The 21,039-nt window shown below is 43.2% G+C and overlaps 1 long non-coding RNA gene across 1 annotated transcript; it reads left to right on the top strand.

Annotated features, from left to right (window-relative positions):
* The first annotated feature begins 5,804 nt into the window (after positions 1 to 5,804).
* Positions 5,805 to 19,856, top strand: LOC121110154. Its single transcript, XR_005859088.2, has 2 exons — positions 5,805 to 5,933; positions 18,916 to 19,856. It is a non-coding gene; the product is annotated as an uncharacterized LOC121110154 (long non-coding RNA).
* The last annotated feature ends 1,183 nt before the right edge of the window (positions 19,857 to 21,039 follow it).

Raw genomic sequence — 21,039 nt, 5'->3', positions numbered from 1 at the left:
AACACAACATCCTCAGGCTGACAAGGAGCAGAGAGCAGATGAGAATGCTCCTACCCAGTCTTTAATTTATAACAAATTTAATTTTGTGACACAGGTTTAATAAGTAAAAACATAACTTTCAGGGTAACATTTACTGAGACTCTTTACCGAAGGAAACAAAACTTGGAACTCACCTCAACCTCCAAGGCACCACGATTGCATCCAGAACCTATTTCCTTCACCCTTCTCCTCTCTGAGTCTGAACTGCATTTGCTTCATTGCGTGGAAAAACATTGTGATAGTTTTATTGTATTGCACTTCGGTAAATCCATCAAAGTGGCTTTGAAATGTGATATTCAATTAACCCCAAGAGGATAGCAGGAGAACAAGCACATCCACACATTGCAGACGCTGAGTGGTTGGTGGATATAATTTGTAATACTGAAACAGAGTCTTCCCCTGATGTAATCAAAAAGAACAAACCAGACAAACAGTGTAATTGCATCCATCAAGGCTGCTTGCCAGCAGTAAGCAGGAAAACGAAGTGTAGGACTTGGCGCTGTGTCTGTATTGCATTGGTGAGTCTGTTATTGGGTTGCACATTTGGTGAACTTCAACAAAGACATAGGACAAATGGGAAAAGTTCAGGAAAGATTTAAAGTAAAGTAATTCCCAAGCTGGAAAATACATCTGCTAATGAAACTGTTGAGTTTTTCCAAGTGGCAATTAGAAAGTGGCTTAATCGAGGTCTGCAAGGTGGAGTTGGCCTGGCTTCATCCTACTACTTTGGCATGCATTGCCTGCAGTGTACTCCATTAAAATTCGATGCCAAGGCTGCAGCTACAGCTGGAAAGCCCTCTGAGACCTGTGCAGCAGAAATGGTTCAGTCTGCTACCCTGAGCTCTGGTGTACAGCATGGATGATGGCTTCTCAGATCACATCCAGTCTGGGAAATTATCCCTGGTGTCTTTGCCTCCTTTTTTCCCCCTTCTTGGCTCTGACGTTGAACACTATCAGGTCCAGTTCTTAGCATGAGAGTAAATTCATAGAATCATAGAATCATGGAATGGCTTGTGTTGGAAGGGATCACCCAGTTCTAACCCCCTGCCATGGGCAAGGCTGTCACCCACCAGATCAAGTTAAAGGTTAGTGATGGTTAATAGCACTGCCAACTGGCAAAGGCTGGGATGCAATCACAAACTCCTCCCTAAGTGCAGGAGTAAAGAGAAAAAATATTTCACGTAGAGAGGCACCAGGAATTTCCCCATCTCTCAGCTGAAACCCGAGCCTGACTATGCAACTTCTCCTTCCACCCACTATTTTGGAATATTTCTGTCAGTTGGTTTGGTTGCAGGCTCTGGTTGCAGCTTTATAGTACCATTTGCTGATCATAGAATCATAGAATAGCTTGGGTTATAAGGGACATCAAGGGTCATCGAGCAGGGCTGCCAACCTCCGTATCTAATACTAGACCAGGCTACCCAGGGCCCCATCCAACCTGGCCTTGAACACTTGTAGAGATGGGGCATCCACAGTTTCTCTGGGCAGCCTGTGCAAGCACCTCACCACTCTCTTGGTAAAGATGGTTGCTATGTCATCATCAGCCTGTGCCAATGGCTTCTCAGACGATACTTGTCCATTTGGGCTTCAGTATGCAGGCCAGCTAACTGCTCAGATGAATCTTAGGAACCACAGCCCTAACCATGGCTTGCAGAAGACAGTGTGTTTTGTAAAGTTATAGCAAGCTTGTATGTTTTGAGCTGGTATCTACAAGTGTTCAAGGCAAAAACTGGACACAACCTGTAGAGGTGAGACTTACCCATTAAGCTTCTATGCCCAAGGTTGTGATGTCTGCTGCAAGACTTGATGCTTGGGTAGTTGCCCAGAAAGTGTTGTCTAGCTGCAGCACAAAATGCAGAAATCGCTGGCTGAAATTCTATGGCCCGTGGTGTCCAACAATGAGACGAGATGGTCCAAGTGTTTCATTCCTTCTGGCCTGCAGAACTGTGACTACTCTAAAAATAAAAACCTTCAGCTTCCCCCTCTCCCATTCTGCAGTGAGCACTTGGAAGGGGAAGGAGGCTGGATCTGATTTGGATTTAGGAGACAGGTTAGAAACAGAATAATAAGAAGCATTAAAGTGAAAATGAAGAGTGGCCAGATTGCTGAATTTTAAAAGAAAAACAAACACACAATAAAGCAATACCTCCACTGCTTGGACCAGCTCCTACTCCAAACCACCTATCACATCTCATTAGAACAATGTTGAGCGCTTTGGAAAAGAGGTGCCTGCCTAGGATCCTCTTTCAAAGAAAACTGCTGGGAATTTACTTAGAGATGAAGGAAAAAAAAAAATCAGAACTTTTATAAGAACCAGAGAGAGTAGAATTCCTCACTCCAAAGCAATTGTTATATTTTAAATATTCTATTAAAGAATCCATTTTCTTCTCTATCCTTAAATGGATGGGGATAGGTTTCAATGTACATCTTGAACTGGGCTTCGCAGCGTTAGGATTTCCAGTGGCATTTGGTTTTGATAAACCTTTCTTTTTTTTTTTTTTTTTTTCTTTTCCTTTGCCTTGAAGCATTTTGTTCTCTTGGCAAGAATACAGAGACTGGCAATTGTAACTCACTTCTTGTTGCCAGCAGTAAGGAAGGCTTGAGGTCCTCTTTTTAGCTATAGCACGTTTGGATGTTTGGAACCAGAGCAGTAAAAAGAGGGGGAAAAGAGGAGGGAGAAGGAAAGGGGAAAAAAAAAGGCCCCTAAATCTGTTCTCTTCTCTACTGTAAATTACAACCCTGCTTTTTTAATTTCCTTTCCCAGCACAATGTTATTCATTCACTTCCAAAATAAACAGGGGGCTTAGAGAGTGAACAGCTCGGGAGAACAAACTGTCCTCTTTTCACAGTCTTTACCTGTCAAGAGCCTAATTAAACACATATATGCTGATGGCAAGCAGAGTATGATGGCCTTTGGGAAGCTTCTGCATCCCAAGGGTTACACCAGGCTGATCCTGAACTCCGAGGTCTTGAGAGAACCAATAGGTTCTTGTTCAGCTGAGCTACTGAATGAGGCTGAAAATGTTCTTTTTCTGTAAAGACACTGGTTTTCAAGCACAAAAGCTTTGGGGCTAGATTGGAAGAGACTGAAAAGAAGGACTTCCCAGTTGGTAAGCCTCTTGAGATCCCTGATTTGGGATGATAGATTCTTTTCTTCAAGAAAACTGATTTGGGAGATAGAATTCCTTTACTGAAGAACAGACAGCATTAAATCCATTCAAAGTATATATGTGTGTGTTTCCAGTTTCTGTTCAGCACAACAGGAAAGTTATCTTCAGCATAACTCCAAAGACCTGCCAGAGTGGCACCATGGAAGGATCGTATTTTATGTTCTTTGATGAGGATGTCAGATGTCCCTGCTTCATAATATCTATCTCAGTAGATTCCAGAATTTATTTTATGGAGTCTGAATGGTTAAGAAGGAAAGCTAAAGCGGGACTTGTTTTGCACGTGTCCTGTCCCACCCATCTCCTGAACACAATATAGCCCTTGGAGAAGTAAAATTTATTATGCACACAATTAGTAACCATTAGTTATGGTTACTAAAACTATGGTTACTAAAACATTAGTAAGGGTTACAAAGTGGAGCGGTTGGAGGTGGAGGTATTTGTCTGTCTGTGACGCTGCAGCTGAGATGTCCACAACCTTGAGTGAATTTATTAACCTGTTTGCCTGCCTTGACATGAAAACATCGCAGCCTGAAGTCCATGATTTTCAACCAGCAGTCAGTGTGGTTGGAGAAATGGAAGCAAGAGTATTGCTGGGTTGGAAAGGCTACCCAGAATCTGCCAGGAGCTGTGGGTCTTGGTGTTCTCGAGTGTGAGCTATTGTCCCCACCCTGGGGATGACTGTGGTGAACCCTTGGAGATGGGACAAGTGTTCCTAGCACAGGAAGTGCACCATGAAGAACTGGGCTGCAGTAGCTTGTTATGCCAATGGAAACCTTACTAGTGGTGGTGACAAAGTCCAGGACAGATCTGCAGAGGACAAGAAAGCATTAAGGTGCAGTTCTCTAAGAGGTGGGTGCCTACAAAAATCTATTTTCAGTCTAAAGGAAGGAAAAAGGAGGAAAAGGCCATCTTGTTTTTTTTTCCATTTACTGTGTATACCGGATGCAGCTTTCTTTATAAGGTTATTTTCTTGATGATTTCTTTCTTTCTTTCTTTCTTTCTTTCTTTCTTTCTTTCTTTCTTTCTTTCTTTCTTTCTTTCTTTCTTTCTTTCTTTCTTTCTTTCTTTCTTTCTTTCTTTCTTTCTTTCTTTCTTTCTTTCCTTCTTTCTTTCTTTCTTTCTTTCCTTCTTTCTTTCTTTCCTTCTTTCCTTCTTTCCTTCTTTCCTTCTTTTTTTTTTTTAACTAACATGCAAGGATTTAGAGATTCTTGAAAAACTTTTTGATTTTTCCTGTTTATGTAAGTGGGTTGTTGTTATGTGCTTCTTTTTTGTATATGTATTTATACGTAAATAATGCTGGAATACAAAATAATGACTGGTTTGCAGAAAAACCATCCGGAAGCTCCTCTGCATCCAGAGCAAAAAACAAAGGGGGTTGCTGCGTCAATTTCACAGGCAACAAAGTTAAAATGGATGCAAGGAAATACTTCTGTTTAAAGCATATAATCACCCAGAGGAATTCCCTGCCACAGGAAATCATTGAGGCAAAGAGTTGAAGAAGGTCAGAGAGATATTTTTGAAGGCTTGGATGTTTATATGAACAAGGAATACGTACTGTTTACTTCTTCTCACTGGACAAGAAGATGAGTCAAGTATCACAGAGATCAAAGTACGTGCCTACCACGTAAAAACTACAGCCATAAATCAGCAATCTTAAAGGTCCCTTCCAACCCACACCATTCTATGCTTCTATGATTCTATAAAAAGGTAACCATCTCTGCAGTATGTTTCATGATGCACCAGCTGAAAAAGAATCACAAGCCTGTGTTGAAGATCACAAGCCTCTGAAAAAGAATCACAAAGTACAATAATAGCTGGAAACATACAGTTCGGGGAAAAACAGGTTTAACTTTGCTTTACAGTGATACAATGATGCTACCAAACAGTTACCTCAAAGTATATCGGAATTCACAGCGCTAAATAATTTTCTTAACGTTTGAACCTTAACTTTTCTCACTTGCCTTGTTGTTTTGTAGCAAAATAATAATAAAAACTGGTAACCTGTTCCAGTGCTTCACTACCCTTAATAAAAAAAAAATCCTTATATTCATTCTAAATTTCCCCTCTTTTAGTTTGAAACCATTTCCCCTTGTCCTATCACAGCAGATCCTGCTAAAGAGTCTACCCCCTTCTTTCATATAGCCCCTCTAGGTACTGAAAGGTCTCTCTCAGGTCCCTCCAGAGCCTTCTCCTCCAGGCTGCACAGCCCCAGCTCTCACAGCCTGTCCTCGTAGGAGAGGTGTTCCATCCCTTGGATAATGTTTGTGGCCCTCCTCTGGATGTGCTCCAAAAGGTCCATGTCTCTCCCGTGCTGAGGACTTGTTCACAAGGTTCACCTGGGCCCACTACTTTTCCTGTATTGGTCTCTCTGAATGACATCCTGTCCCGCCAAAGTGTTGGCCACACCACCCAGCTTGGTGTCATCTGCACAGAGCCACAGATGACACCCATCAAATCCATATCTTTCCAGTTTAGAGAAGGATGTTGTGGGTGACGATGTCAAAGGCTTTGCTGAAGTCCAGACAGATGACATCAGTGGTTCTTCCCTTGTCCATTGATGCAGTTATGCCATCATAGAAGGCCACAAGGTGGGTCAGGCAGAACATGCCCTTGGTGAAGCCATGCTGCTTTTCCTGTACCACCTTCACTGTCTTCCACCTCCATCTTCCAAGCCTTAGCATAGCTTCCAGGAGGATCTGCTCCATGATCTTTCCCAGCACAGAGGTGAGTCTGACAGGTCAGTAGTTCCCTCAGTCATCTTTTGTATCCTTAGAAATGGGTGCTACACTGCCTTTTTTCCAGCCATTGGGAACATCACCAGACTGCCATGACTTTTCAAATATCTATCTTCCAAATTAGATACCCCAAATGTGCTCAGTCTCTGCTCATAGGACATGGTTTCCAGCTCTTTTATCAGCTTTGTTGCCCTCATCTGAGTGCTTTCAAGGACCTTGACATCTTATTGATATTCTGGAGCCCATGCAATATCAAAGATGAGGCCACACCAACACTAAATGTAGAAGTACAGCACCTGGCATTTACTGAGTGCATTTCACTCCTGCATCCAGATCATTAGCAAAAATGTTGAAGAGGACTTGCCCTTGAACCCTTGAGCCCTGAGGAACACTCCTACTGACTGGCTGCCAGCCAGAGGGAGCCAATTCACTGTGACCCAGTGAGCTCTGCCATTGAGACAGTTCGTCACACAGTATAGCACGAACCTGTTCAACTCAGAGGTGGAGAATTTCATAGAATCATAGAATCCTTAGAGTTGGAAGGGACCTCTGAAGGCCATCTAGCCCAACTCCCTGCAATGACACACTAGCAACACCACAGCTCGATCAGGTTGCCTAGGGCCTGATCCAGCCTCGCTGTGAAGTGTCCAGGGATGGGGCATCAACCACATCACTAGGCAAGCTGTTTCAGTGTAACACCCTCACTGTAAAAGATTTTTTTTTTTTTTGTCCAGAAGGATGCTGCAAGGGACAATAGCAAAGGTTTTACTGAAATCCAGAAAGATTGCATCCACCACTTTCCCCTTTCTCTTGATAGGAGAACATTATCTATCCTCCTGGACAGCCGATGTCCCTCCTTTCCAGCATTCACTCCATCACATCCCACTGGTATCAATGATATCATAGCTCTGGGAAAGGATCAAAGCTTTGAGTTCATCCTGTTTGTTCCTCATATTGTGTGCACTGGTAAACATTTCAGAAGTGCTCCAGAACTATAAATGTACGTGTTCTAAATGCACGTGTCCTAACTGTACTTGTCATTAAATTTACCACTCCCTTTTTCATGTCCTGGTGTTAAGGATGGGTATTCTCCAAAATATGATGAAGGAAAGAAGCATGTCAGAATGACTTTAGATATGAACTTGAAGTTTTGCCTCTGAAGGCTACCAATCAATTGTGTGTGACATTTGTTTAACCAAGATAAAAATCCTGTGGCTTTGATTTCATTGTCACGCAGCAGCACAGCTCTGCAAAAACTAAACAAGAGTCTGTTTAAACTCAGTTTGTAGCAGGTCCATTTTTTTTATCCCGTTGGAGCAATATTGGCTTAAAAAATAAGACAATACTAAATGCTTATTATTCCCGTGGAGAATTAATGAACCGTAGCATCAAAACTATTGAGTGGTCAGACCATATGCTATTAGAAATGGTGGATGCTCTGCATTGGTTAGGACTGTTATGCATTTGTGATTAAGGCCATGAAACTTTACCAATAAACACAGCTGAGAAATAAGCGTAAACAGTCAATCCATATGAGGGAAGTGAGCCACGTGCAGTAAATGTAGCAAAATGCAATTTAATGAGCCTTGTAGAGCAGACTAGCTACATCCAAGAAACTTTCCCACAAACTAATATTGCTTGAGACCAACTGCTTATCAAAATAATCCTTGGTCTTACTGGACAGTGGTTCTATACATGTGATGCGTAAGAGATGTCTGACATTAATAATCTCATCACTGTGGGGATATTTACTGCTGGCAACATGTATCTTCCCTACTGCAGCCTGTAGGGCCAGGCAGCACTGGTAAACTGCAAAGATGATTCTGGTGCTGATCTATCCTCGTGGGTGACACAGCAAGCCAAGCCACTGTTCTGAGCCTCACTTTACCCATCATTTTAATGTGACGACAACACATACAAGTAATGCAGCCTCACAGTTTTGCATTGAAAGGGATTTTATTAATGTGATGCCATAGAATGTGATCACGTCTACATGTAAAGCTGGGGAAAGCTATGAAACACGTACACCCATAGGGCTGAGCCACAGGGCTCAGGGCCGACCCTGAGCCACTGTGGCCCAAAAGGAGCACGCCTTATATAATGCTAGGTCTAGAAGACAGCCAGATGGGTAGAAGTGTGCTACAAATTGCATTGAAATTTTCCCTTCAAAAACCAGGAAACCAAGTTTTTAAGAATTTGGGGAAATTGGTTACACTTTGCTGAACTTTGCTGAATGGGAAAGGGAATGGTGTAAGGCTGTCATGGGAAGGCCTGCAGAAATCCTGGTGGCAGCAAAGCTGAGTTCCTGTTATGTCCACCAGACTCCATCCAACTCCTTGCAGCTTTCACATGTTTATTATTCTTACTTGGTTTACCAGCTCCAAAGAAACTTGACGTAGATTATTATACAGAAACAAGCTCAATGCATCTTGAGATGGATTATTTCCTTCCTTCAGGGCTACAAGAAGGCTGGTGTTGCACATGGTTGAGTATCTTTTGGCATATCATTGGAAAAACTTTCTTCCTTAACATAGTAAGGCTTCAGTGTAGCAAAGTCTGACAACATAGGCCTGTTTACATGCTGGCATCTCTACTATTCCAACCTGCAATGGGACTTGCTGTTGCCATCATGCCTTGCACCTGATTCTGCTGTTCAGAAGTTGGTTGCTTTGACCTACTGACAGTAATAAGAAGCATTTCTATAATGTCTATTGCTGTAAGGAATATTCTCCAAAAAGAAGCATGTGATAGTTAAGACAAGTTAAGAGAAAAGAGTAAACAAATAAGTAGAAAAGGCAAACAAATAAACAAAAACTCTCCGGTGGTTTGAAATAGTTTATAATTTGGATTAAAAAAGAAAGTCTGAGCTAAAAAATCAATAATCATTTTTTGGTTTGTACTAATATTTAGGCTCATGGCTGTCTCTGAGCCATTATTCAGAGCTTCAAGGTTCCAGGCCCTCTGGACAAGTGGACTTTAGGGAACCTCCAGTTTTCCAAACTCAGAATCAGGATATGACTCAGGTACTATTAGTGCTGCAATACTGTGTCTTGGCTCACAGAAACCAATGAGAGACTCTACATAAAACCAGAGGCAGGAGCGAGTCTAGAGCACAGATGGACCATGTGGCATTGGGGTGAGCCACCCACCAGAGGGAATTGGGTCCTGTTTAGAAGTCAGTTTCCAGTATGATTATCTTTACCTGTAAAATGGCCTTCCTGAAAAGCTCACCTGACACTTGTTGGACCGTCCTACCAGCACCTGAATTGACTCACCTCCAGTGGCACTGTGCTGCAAGCAGGACTCTGCATTGCAAATTAATTTGTTTTTTCTACTACACTGCACTGAACTCAGCCTTCTGGATTATTCCATTTTCCAGGGAACAATAGATTATACTACAGCATGTGTTCTGTTTTTAAAGCAATTATGCTTAAATATACTTGTTCTTTAGTTTAATTTTCCTTCTGAAAGCACAGCAGTCATCTTCTATCAACAAATCCATTCCAGAATGTTTTTGCTAGCAACTAAGACTTTTTTCATCCAAAGTGGAAGCTTGGGAGGGATATGATTGGCCCTCTAACATGGCTAGAAACATTTGCCAGTAGCTCAAATACACAATGGACAAAATATCTGCCTTTTGGATACGCCTTTTTTTACAAGTGGTAAATTAAAAAAAAAAAAAAAAACACTGTATTTTTGGGACATTGACCTCATCTGATCTTGTCCTTGAAAAGTAAGAGTCCATCAGAAAAGAAGGCACAACTTTCCAATCTAAGCAATCAGAGATCAATGCAAAAACAACTGGAAGAAACTCTATGATGAATATCCTGCTTAGTGACAGGATTGGGGTGTGGGGCCCAGAAAAATATAATTAGGGAAGATTTCCTCACAAAATTGAGTTCTGCAGTTGATGTCTTCTCCTGGATCCCCAGAGCTGCTCAGAGGGTCCCAGTCAGATGCAAGTGCACCCAGGATTTGCCCTGGGGGCAGTTTTGGCAGTGGGTGCCAAGTAGCCTTAAGTCTGTACCCAGGAACAAAAGCTGAGCATCTAAGAAAATGGTTGGCTAACACCAAGACCCATGCCTTGTCCTTACTGCTGACATCATAGGATCATAGGATCATAGAATGGCCTGGGTTGAAAAGGACAACAATGCTCGTCTTGTTCCAACCCCCTGCTATGTGCAGGGTTGCCAACCAGCAGCCCAGGCTGCCCAGAGCCACATCCAGCCTGGCCTTGAACGCCTGCAGGGATGGGGCATCCACAGCCTCCTTGGGCAACCTGTTCAGTGCGTCACCACCCTCTGGGGGAAAAACTTCTTCCTAATATCTAAGCTAAACCTCCCCTGTCTCAGTTTACAACCATTCCCCCTTGTCCCATCACTATCCAACTTCTTACTTTGACTGAAACCTTTAATTTGCTGATAACTGGGAAACATCTGCTTCTTCCATGTTTTCCTTTTCTTATTGTAGGGTATCAAGTGCCATAAACCCACTTTTGCACTGCTTGTGCCTGAAATCTTGTGCTCATCAGCCAGCCTATGCACTACATATATGTCCCTGCTCCCTAATTTGTTATAAATAATAATGATTTTCATTAGTCAGCCTTTTTTAGAAGGTCCCTTTCTCACTGTGTCTGTCTGTCTATGATTTGTGAGATTTGGATTGCTTTTGAGGTTTTCTATGAGCACTGTTTCAGATGAATGTGATGTTATCAGGAGTAGCTGGAGAAACAAAGGCGTTTGCACAGAAAAATTGGCAGGTACGTGAATAAGGAAATTATTTTCAGATCATTTGTTTTATATATATTTATCACACTCAAATCTAAATATATTGATTTACATTATGGCCTTGGAATCATAAATATTTGATAGAATTACTCATTATAACAGTTCTGCTCTTTTTTGGCTTTCCAAAACATACTTCTAATAAAACATTTAAACACATGCATTCTATGCAATTGGCTGACTCAGTTGGCTTACCCCCTCAGCACAACTGGATTGCAGGAATATTCATGTGTCTTTCACAAGGAAATCCGGCACTCCTGGGTACACACAGATCACAGAATTACGCTTCTGAGCTAAAGCTACAAATGGACTTAAGCAATACTTCCAACGTGGGATATTACAGGGATCCTTCAAATTCCCGTGGCTGTGGGCTACACAAATTCACACTACTTCTGGCAAAGACTTGAAACTGTCACCCTGCTCAGAGCTCAGTGTCACATCAGAAGCAAGGCAGAGCTCTCAGAATGCCTGTTTGCTCCACGGTCCTTCCCCCACGACTTGTTTCAGGATACCAGGTTCTGTGTACGCCGCTATTACATCTGGCTTTGTACCAATCAGTGGTGGCAATGAAGCTTTCTGATGTTGCCATGTGTATCCCATCATATCCCATAGCCCAGTGACTGTATTTAACTGGTCTCCTGCTAGCTTGCTTACACTGCTGAGGAGAAGCCCAAAAAACGACACCAAATATCAAGGTCTGAAAACCTTGCTTCAAGAAAGTGTAGGATGGATTTGAGAAGACATCCCTCTTTTCTGTTTCACTGTTAAGGAGTGATGCATCTTTCTGCAAGTTTCCATAAAATCGGGATTATGTGATTTAGGTATTTAATCTTGAAAAAGATTCACATCTAAAAATTCCCATCTAGAGTTTCTCCGATAGCCATGTATTTCTTCATCAAGGACAAAGCATCTAGAAACCCTCAGTCTTGCCCATCTTCTTGTTTTCTACAGGTTGCCCTAGGTAGCTTTACAGTCTGCCCAATGGCTTTGAGCAGTGCCATTCATTCACCTACTCTACATACAGAGATCCCGAGTGCACAACATGTGAAACAACCCAACTCATCTTACAGGCCTAGTTTTAAGTGAAATAGAATCATGGAATCATTGTATGGTTTGGGTTAAGAGAGACCTCAAGGATCATCAAGTTTCAACCCTCTGCTGCAAGCAGGGCCACCTATCTCCAGATTTAATACTAGACCAGGCTACTCCGGGCCCCATCCAACCTGGCCTTGAACACCTCCAGGGACAGGGCAGCCACAAGCGCTCTGGGCAACCTGTTCCAGGACCTCATTTCCCTCTCAGTGAAAAACTTTCCCCTGATATGTAGCTTAAGTCTTCTCTCCTTTAGTTTAAACCCATTCCTCCTTGTCTTATCACAGTCTACCCATGTAAAAAGCCAATTTCCCTCAGACTTCTCTGAGAGCAGGCAGAAATTGAATGCAAGAGCCAAGAAAGGAAGCCAAGTTTTTTGTTTCATGAAGTCCTGAGTTAATCACTTGTGTTCATGTGTCAAATGCTGGGGAAAAAAAAAAATAAGAAGAAAAGAGGAAGAAAAGAAAGCGTAACAAAAGGGAGTTAGAAGGAAAGCTTCCAAAGGCACAAAACCAACACCACCAGTTCAGATTTCTTGGACGTCTCGTGGTGCTGAACATTTATGGCTTTGAGCATTGCTGAAATTCCCAAAGCTGGTGGATGATTTTCCCCATAAATTTTGTTACTGTGGAATCTCATTCTTACCCATCTTGGTTGGCCCTGTATTTTCCCCAGAGACCGAACAGAGCCCTGAAGTTCTGAGGACACAGAAAATTGCCAATTGGAGAAGCTAACTCTTAGCTTGTTTCCTTTTCCTAAATAAATAAACAGATGGAGACAAGCAGATGAAGCCCACAGTGCTCTCTGAGATCTTTTCCTTGTTAATAACATTTGCCTTCCCTGCTCCTCTAAACTTTTCCCTGTTGTACTACCCAGACATGACAGGACAAGGTAACATTGAATTAGAACCAGATCTAGTGAGAATTTCTCAGATTGCTTTCCTGCCAGGTTTGCTACTATTTGAATGTTTCTTGGAACTGCTTTAATTCTGGCAAATGTTTCAGGGGACATAAGCAAGATGTGACACTGAAATCTGTCTGAGTACTGTGTTATTCTCTGTTGGCTCAGAGCAGTGCTTCTAACTGCTTTGCAATGGAAGTCTTTAGGAAGTCTTGATGAGCACCTGTGAGCACAATATCCTGTGTCTGTTGATCTTTCCGTAAGGAAATATGGCAGTTAAATTGCGTCCACACCTGATGGGGTGCTTTGGGATGAATAAGTAGAATAATTAATAACAAAAAGAGTAGAGAAGATATTATGATGGTCTTTTTTTTTTTTTCTTGCTACAATTTAATATTCATGGATGCAATTTCCACAGCAATTGCTACAATTGCAGTGCAGACTCTTTGAAACAGCCATCCACTCTATTTCTTGGGGTAAGAAAAATACATAGATGACTAAAACCAACAGTAGTGAAGAAGTAGAAGCTTCCTGGCTTCTGGTCAGCAAGGGGGAAAAAAAGAAAAAGAAAAAAAGGTGGCTGCTGTAAGACACGAGGGAGAGGAAAAGAACAGTAAACAAGACAAAACAGACCTAATTGGAAACAGTGCCTCAGCAGCACTCTGGGATGGAAGGTAAGAAGGGAGAATGGAAGAGCTGTAGAGAAGATTAGAAAAAACTGAAAAAACCCAAAGAAAACCAGGGGGAATTGAATAAAAACAACAGACTGCTTACAAAAGTAAACATGAGGAGAAGGGAAAATATGCAAAGGGAAAACAGATGTAAAATGAGACAGTGCTCAAGAGACAGACTGAAATGGAATTGTCTAAAACAAGAAGAAAATGGAGTTTAAAAAAAAAAAAAGGAAAAACAACAACAACAAAAACAACTGAAAATATTGGCAGCCTATCCCTTAGTAATCTTCATGTACTGAGGTGCCTCTGCTTGTACCAGCCCTGGAGAGGCTGATGGCATTTTATCCACATAGAGGAATTTTCCATCGAGAAGCAGACTGAACAACCTGAAAAATGAACATGTTGTACTCAGGATTATTTATAACATCTCCTCTGTTTGTAACTCTGCTTCCTGAGTCAGGCACATCCAAGATGGAGTGCGTGGGAAGGGGCCCTGAAACCATGTTAGGCTACCCATATGATGTCATACAATCATAGAATCGTAGAATGGCCTGGGCTGAAAAGGACCACAATGCTCATTGAGTTCCAACCCCCTGCTATGTGCAGGGTCACCAACCACCAGACCAGGCTGCCCAGAGCCACATCCAGCCTGGCCTTGAATGCCTGCAGGGATGGGGCATCCACAGCCTCCTTGGGCAACCTGTTCAGTGCGTCACCACCCTCTGGGTGAAAAACTTCCTCCTAATATCCAACCTAAACCTCCCCTGTCTTAGTTTAAAATCATTCCCCCTTGTCCTATCACTATCCACCCTCGTATTCAGTCAAATATTTTTGTAGCTCGGGTGCATTTTAGCCTTACAACTGTTACTCTATGAGAAACTTTACTCCCAACTCTGTTGGGTTCCTCAAGCTGACATGAGTTTCAGGTCTTGAGTAGCACCAGCTGAAGTAGTTAACCTTTGCTTTGAGCAGAGATCTACCAGGCAACTGCCTGGCACCTCTTCCAACATAAATTACTCTGTGGTTCTCAATGACTGCTTGCACTTCCTACTGCCAAATCCATCCAAATAAAGAAAAGGCATCCCTGTCCAAATCAAGGGCAGGATGAGCATGGTGAACTGAGTATTTGGTGATTATGAACCCACTCACCAAACTTGTGCAAATTTTGTATATTTTCTTGCTGCTCCTATAGAGTAATTTACAAATTTATCTCTGCAGGAAGATCTTGGACAGCTTGTGAGTAGTTTAGTTAGAGTCTCAATCCCAATTATTGTCTTCTGTCTTGCACGTCATTATGTGATCCATAATTAAACTCAATGTGTTTTACACAAATATCCACAGGGTTTAAAAGAAGCAGCAAAACTCAAACATTTTTGACTCCTAAGAAGAGTATTTTTGGAAATTTGTTCTGTCAGCTGCCTGTTCTCCTCCTCAGAAAGCTCAGACTGTGTGAGTTAGTACAAACTGACGTTCATTACTAATTAAAGCTAATACCCCAGAGTGAGTAGGTAAATATTTTCTCTGTCTCCCTTGCTATGGTATAGCAGAATAAGAGTGATAGAGTGTGAAAACATCCAAGGAAAGCTTCCCCAGACACGTCCATCTAGCTGTGTGGGAACAGGCAGAGCATCGGGCACACACAGGGAGGCTGGTATGACACTGAAAGGGAAGCAAGCCCACGAGTAGCATACATGGGCTCTCCAGGCATTGTTTTGATGGTGAAGCAATCTGGCTTTGATTGTGGTCCCATCAGTGGTGAGAGTCTGGCATGGCATTTGTCTGCGGTACAGAAGATCAGATTGGAAAGCTTTGAAGAGTCTCGGAAATGTGATTTCATGTGGAGTGATGCTGCCTCTGTGGTACAGCCCTGTGGAACATGTGCTGGAAGAGCAAGGACATTTTGGGCACGGGGTCATTCAGATTGTGACATCGTCTGAAGGGTACTTACAGGATAAGGTCATCTGAGGGCTTCCTTTTTGATCTTTCTGCTGGGAAAGCATTTAGAATAGGGCACAAAAAGTCAGAGAAATGGATCTCAAAAGTATTGCTGATGGTCACCATTACAGAGTATGGTAGAGACAGTAATGATCTGTGTCTCTCTTGGCTGAGTCTATGGCATGTGTTTAGTTGACTTGGTCCACTTCAGAGACAATTTTCATGAGGATTAGAGGAGTCTTCTTGACAATACTGGTAAAATGAGCTAAGGTCTAGATGGGTCTGGGAGGCTTGAGATGCTCTCAGAGGGAGAGCTGAGAATTGTGGCTTTGGGTTAGTGATATAACACCAAGTGCTGCTGCGTACGTTATTCCCATCTGGTGAAAAAGAGGAGGATTGATAGATCAGACTCTTACCTTTTTTCAGCCTTCATCTCTCAGAACACTTAAATGTGTGTCTCTTGCCAGTTTGTCTCATCGATCTCAAATCTGCATTAACAAGACAAACATTGCCAGGAGTCATTGTTTGGTATGGGAACTAACGGTCGCATTCATACTATTAAACTCTCTTAGGTTCCAAATAGTGTGACCATACCCTAACATCTATCAGAATAAGTTCCAGACTTGTTCCTCTTCCTGCACCATCCCTGGGAGCAGCCTAGCGAGGATCACCTGCAATGTGACAGCAGGTAGCATCAGCCAGGTCTGCCCAAGGAACTATTGCTTCCTAATGAGGAAGAAAGGAACCCCTTCTTCAGTTGCTCACCTCTCTCCATTGGTTCTCGATAGGTGATATGAAAACTAGCAGAGAAATGGTTATATATGGCAGGAAAAAAAGAAAAAGAAGTTTTGGTACTCTTTCCTTAAAATAAAAAAAAATCCCGAATCCCTTTAGGACAAATCCTCAAAGACATATATAATTTCCTCACCCTGTAAAATGTCCCTGCTTTGCCCTGAGTCATTGCGTTTGCCAGGAGAAATCTGGAACAAAATGAAATTTTCTCCAAACCTAAGAGGGGTAAAATTCCAGTTTCTCATTTCTGTTCTGCATAGAGAAAGGCCATGAGTGGTTGCTTCTTGTTAGAAACAAACTTCCTCAAAGCCTAAGTCTCCTAGAAATTGGTTTTTGGAGACCTTTGTTATAAAGAACATTTTCCAAACCCAACAACTTTGGGATTTGGTATTTTAGGTGTGGGCCTTTTTTACAAATTAGGACTGTGCATGATGCTGGGTTGAAGATCCAGATTTGCCCACATGCTCAGGGAGTGATCAGATCTGTGGTTTTGGTTCAGCTCCACCACCAATTTAGAGGGAGGAAAAGTAGTTTGGACTTCACTGATAAAAGAAGTTTGTGCATGAATCATTTTATACCGGTAATGTGTTAAATACACCACAGCAGATTCATATGGCAAGGAAGTGTTTTAAGCCTTGCAGTGAGTTAACTGAAAGGAGCCATAGGAAATATATACCAGAAGTTAATTTTTTCCAGTTCTTTTTCAGCTTTGCACCCTGCCTGCGTTAGCTCGTGTGCACGATGGCTTATTTTCACTTAGGACTGTTTTGGAATCATTATAAAATACAACTCAGGCACCGCAAGGACCCAGGGAGTCTCTTGGCTTATATTTTGCAGATGTCCACAATTGAATTGGACCAGCAGGTGACTAAGATGACAAAGTCACCTTATGGAGGCTATCAGCTCATGGCTGAACGTGGGCAGCTCATAGGAACATTGGGACTGTTGTACCCATATTTAAACCCTGCACTCAGCTGCTTTCTACTTCCAAGCAAGCTGTTGATATTAGATGCCCTCTGCCTGAAATCTGTCCCTCAGGGCTGTTACAAATCTCATGGTGCCTTCTGGTCAGCCCAGAGAGGTGCTGGTTTTGCTTAAAGGTAAAAAAACCCGTGGAACTTTCAGGTCTGGATGCAGTAATTTGGTGATTATATCAGCGGTAGGTGCACGGTTCGACTGGATGATCTTGGAGGTCTTTTCCAACCTCGGTGATTCTATGATTTATTAGTTATTAATGGCAGTGCTTCCAGAGAGCTAAGCACTTCTCAGGCAGCCACACAGCATCCTTGGCCTGCAAGAGATGGGAGTTTATGAACACACAGACAGTAAAGGAAAGAGCAAAAATAAAAAAAAATTAAAAAAATGGATTTTAAACTATGTTGGATTTTTTTTTTTTTCATTTTTATTCTGTTTTTCTTGTCATTAGACTCACAGGAGCCCTTGAAGCCATTGTCAGATGGTAGTAGGCAGTTTCTCAGAGGTGGAAAAACTCATGGGGAAGCAAGCGGCAGGCTGAGCTAGCTGAGTGTGGGGAAGTCAGGTGGAGATGGGGCTTTACCCTCTCCAGGTGTAGTGAATAGCAAAAGCAGCAAGGATTTGGCTAGAGCCTGGGCAAGAAAAGTAACTCCTTGTGTGATGAACCTCAGTAACAGTGGCAGCGGCTGTGAACAAAGAGACCAGCAGAGAAGGAACAAATGGTGTCTCAGGAAGTCACATTGATGAGACAAATCCCTCTGAGATGTCAGCACTACTGAGACCACCTGTGGCAGCCATGGATACTGATACTATGGGAACACAGCTGCTGCTTTCTCATCAGTAAGCAAAGTCCTGGTAGCCTGAGATCCCTCTGGGTGGTCCTTCCCATCAGTGTCTGGCGCTGACCTGCAAGAGAGGACAGAGGAAGAATTTAGATGTCTATGGGCTCTCATCGGGCTGATAAATGACATCCCAAGACAAATGATCATTACACAGCAAAGTTCAGTCACTCAGGCTGTGTTGATTTAACCAGCACAGTCTGAGTCATTTCTGAGCAGAGCATTTTGCTTGCCAAATTATTCTCTTGTCTGTTACCTTAAGGGCCACCATATGACACAAAAAGGTATTTTCCCTTTTGCCTGAACAGCTTCTTCTAGCAGATAAGAGAAACTCACTGCAGGAATTCTCAGTATGGATGTGACAAATGAACAAATGGCCCAAAACAAAACAAAACAACAACAACAACAACAAAAATACTGCTAATCACACCAATGAGTCTTTCAATATATATTTATTCCTTTCTAATCACACCAATGAGTCTTTCAATATATATTTATTCCTTTTTTTTCCACTGAACTCCAGGAGTTGAAATTTAACTTTCAGTTCTTCATCAGTAGGTTCTTTAACCTGCCTGAGCTTTCTAGTGCGTAAGGTAAGAGTAACAATGTCAGGTAGATTCACCAATGGCAGAAGGTGTCCCTGTGGAAGTAATTGGCAGAGCAGAGAGAACAATACCATTGTTGGTAGTCATAGATGTCCTGTGTCAGGGTTCCTTCACCTGCACAGCACAGAAGGGCTTCCTGATGGTCAGAAGGAGCCTCTGTATTCCAGCTTACTCTAAGTGCCTCGGGGCCAGGCACTGGGCACCACTGAGCATCCTCAGATATTTATGGACCTGTATGGGATCTTCCTGAGACTTCTGAGGGCTGATCAGTCCCAGATCTCTCAGCCTCCCCGCCCGAGGTGCTCTGATTTCTTAATGATCTTGGCAGCCATGCCTTGTACTCTCTAGTATGTCCATGTCTCTTTTGTGTTATAGGACCCAGAACTGGAACCAGAACTCCAGGAGCAGCCTCAGCAATGCAGAGTAGATGGGAAAGATCACCTCTCTTGCTGGTAATACTTTGCCTAACGTAGGCAGGAATGACGTTGGCCTTCTTAGCAGCAAGAACACCCATGTTCAACTTGGTGTCCACCAGGACTCCCTAGGCCCTTTTCAGTTCACTGAGAAGGCAGAAACCTGAACGTTGCTGAGTCTGGTCTGTGGCATTGACACTAAATAAGCAGCAGTCCCTAAAAGGTTAGAAATGGCCCCACTCAAAAATTTTACAAGTGCTTGAGAGACAAGGGGTTGTAAGAGATAGGCAAGATGCCTGGAGGCTAAAACAACGTTGAGTGCAGCTCAGAAAGCACTTTCTGTGGACAGAACGTCTTTTCAACACAGCCAGAGATTACCCATATGTCTTCAAACCCCATTGCATGCTACATGTTGCATTGATCGTGTGCAGCAGCTGAGAGCTGAACAAATAAGCTGCTGCTGCTGTGCTGGGTTGGGGAACATCCTGGTGTTGCTCTGACATTTCTCGTCAAGTTTTCAGACTCAAATGGATCCCACATGGGGTAGAGCATCAGGCTCCATCAGCAAGCGGGAGATTTGGAGGCTGGAGCCCTCTGTGTCCGGCTCATGGAAACAAAGCATCTTTTGTACTTCCTTCCAGTCAGGACATTGGGTTGAAAGAAAACTTTGAGTGAGTCAGCCACTCCCCTGCTATTATAACAAGCAGCTGAAAGGCCACCAAAACCAGGCACTGCTGCTGGTCAAGCAGGCGCTTTCCTGCTCCTCTTTTATTTTGGTTCACTGCTGGCATGCTGGGGGTTTGCCACTTCTTTCTTTGCCTCCTACTGCCCAGAAACACTACAAGTAAAACCCCGAAGTGATATTAAAATGGGAGGCTGGGCTCACAGCCAGCCGTTAGCAGATTTGTTTGTGGACATGGCGAAGAACAGGACAATTTAACTAACCCAGTCTGCTTGCAAACCAAGGTCCATTGTCAGCATGGGCACAAAGCATCTTCAGAGGCTAAATAAATCCCACTGTGTCTTCCATCAGCTTCTGTTAGCTGTGGACAGCTTCCAGAAAGGTGCATGGGACTCCCCTGTGCTTCTGGCTGTACAGAAAGTTTCAGAAGCTCTCTTGAACAAATGGTAGATACCCAAAATGAGGTGCTAAGGCAACAAGTATCCACAATTTGAGGCAGCCACTTTGAAGATAGTAACAGTGAAAAGTGTACTTTAAGGGGTCAAAGTGCAGGTTTCCAGGTGTCCAAGCTGGATGGGGTTGGCTTATATGGCCTTGAAGGAAAAAAAAAAAGGGTCTGTGCTGAAGCAAAGAGCGAGCTCCCAGGGTCTTTGCCACCACTTTAAGACCACCCTCCCTCCATCTCACCATCCCTCTCCTTGTCTGGTGTCTGTCTTGCACCACACAGAAATGGCAGTGGCTGCAGCCCACTGGGACTTGTTCCCTACCTCGAACCACGGCCTCAAGGCACAGTGAAGGGATGAATTTGGCCATGTCCTTCAAACCAGCTGCTTTTCTGAGCTTTCAGCCTCTTCTGTTGGAAAACGAGAGGTGCAGCAGAGGGGGGAGGCTCCAGCCGGGAAGGTGGGGTGAGCAAAAGGAAAACCAGGAGGGAAGTGCCTGAGTGATTTCACAGCACAGACAGCGTATGAAGTTGCTTTGGTTCGTGGTCTGCACACTGGGGTTTGTCTGTGGGAAGCCTGCAGGGGTGTTGCAACCTGCCAGTGCCAATAAACATCACCACAAGGCCAGAGGAGCTCAGGGCTTGCAATATGAAAGGCAAAGGGAGGAAAATTAGAAGCAAAAATATGAAGTTAATAAAAATCCTTGATCCAATCAGACTCTAAAGAGAGCACAGCCATGGGCTGGAAGCAGCAGCCAGGCACTCCAAGACCTCACTTTGCTTAATTACCTAATAGCTTGCAGAGTCCCTTCAGCTTTATGAGTTGCACATTTCCTCGCAGCTGTCCTGCCCCACAGGAGCCCTGGAAGCTGGCAGGGAGTGCTTCTGCCCATGCCCCCTGCCTGGCTGCAGGGAGACAGGGATCCATGCTCCAGATCTCAAGGTCTGAACCAGCTAAGGCC

This window comes from Gallus gallus, chromosome 3, assembly GCF_016699485.2.
Source record: "Gallus gallus isolate bGalGal1 chromosome 3, bGalGal1.mat.broiler.GRCg7b, whole genome shotgun sequence".
Classification (NCBI taxonomy): Eukaryota; Metazoa; Chordata; class Aves; order Galliformes; family Phasianidae; genus Gallus; species Gallus gallus.
Note: the sequence above shows the minus strand (reverse complement) of the source record. Positions and strands in the feature narration are given on the sequence as shown.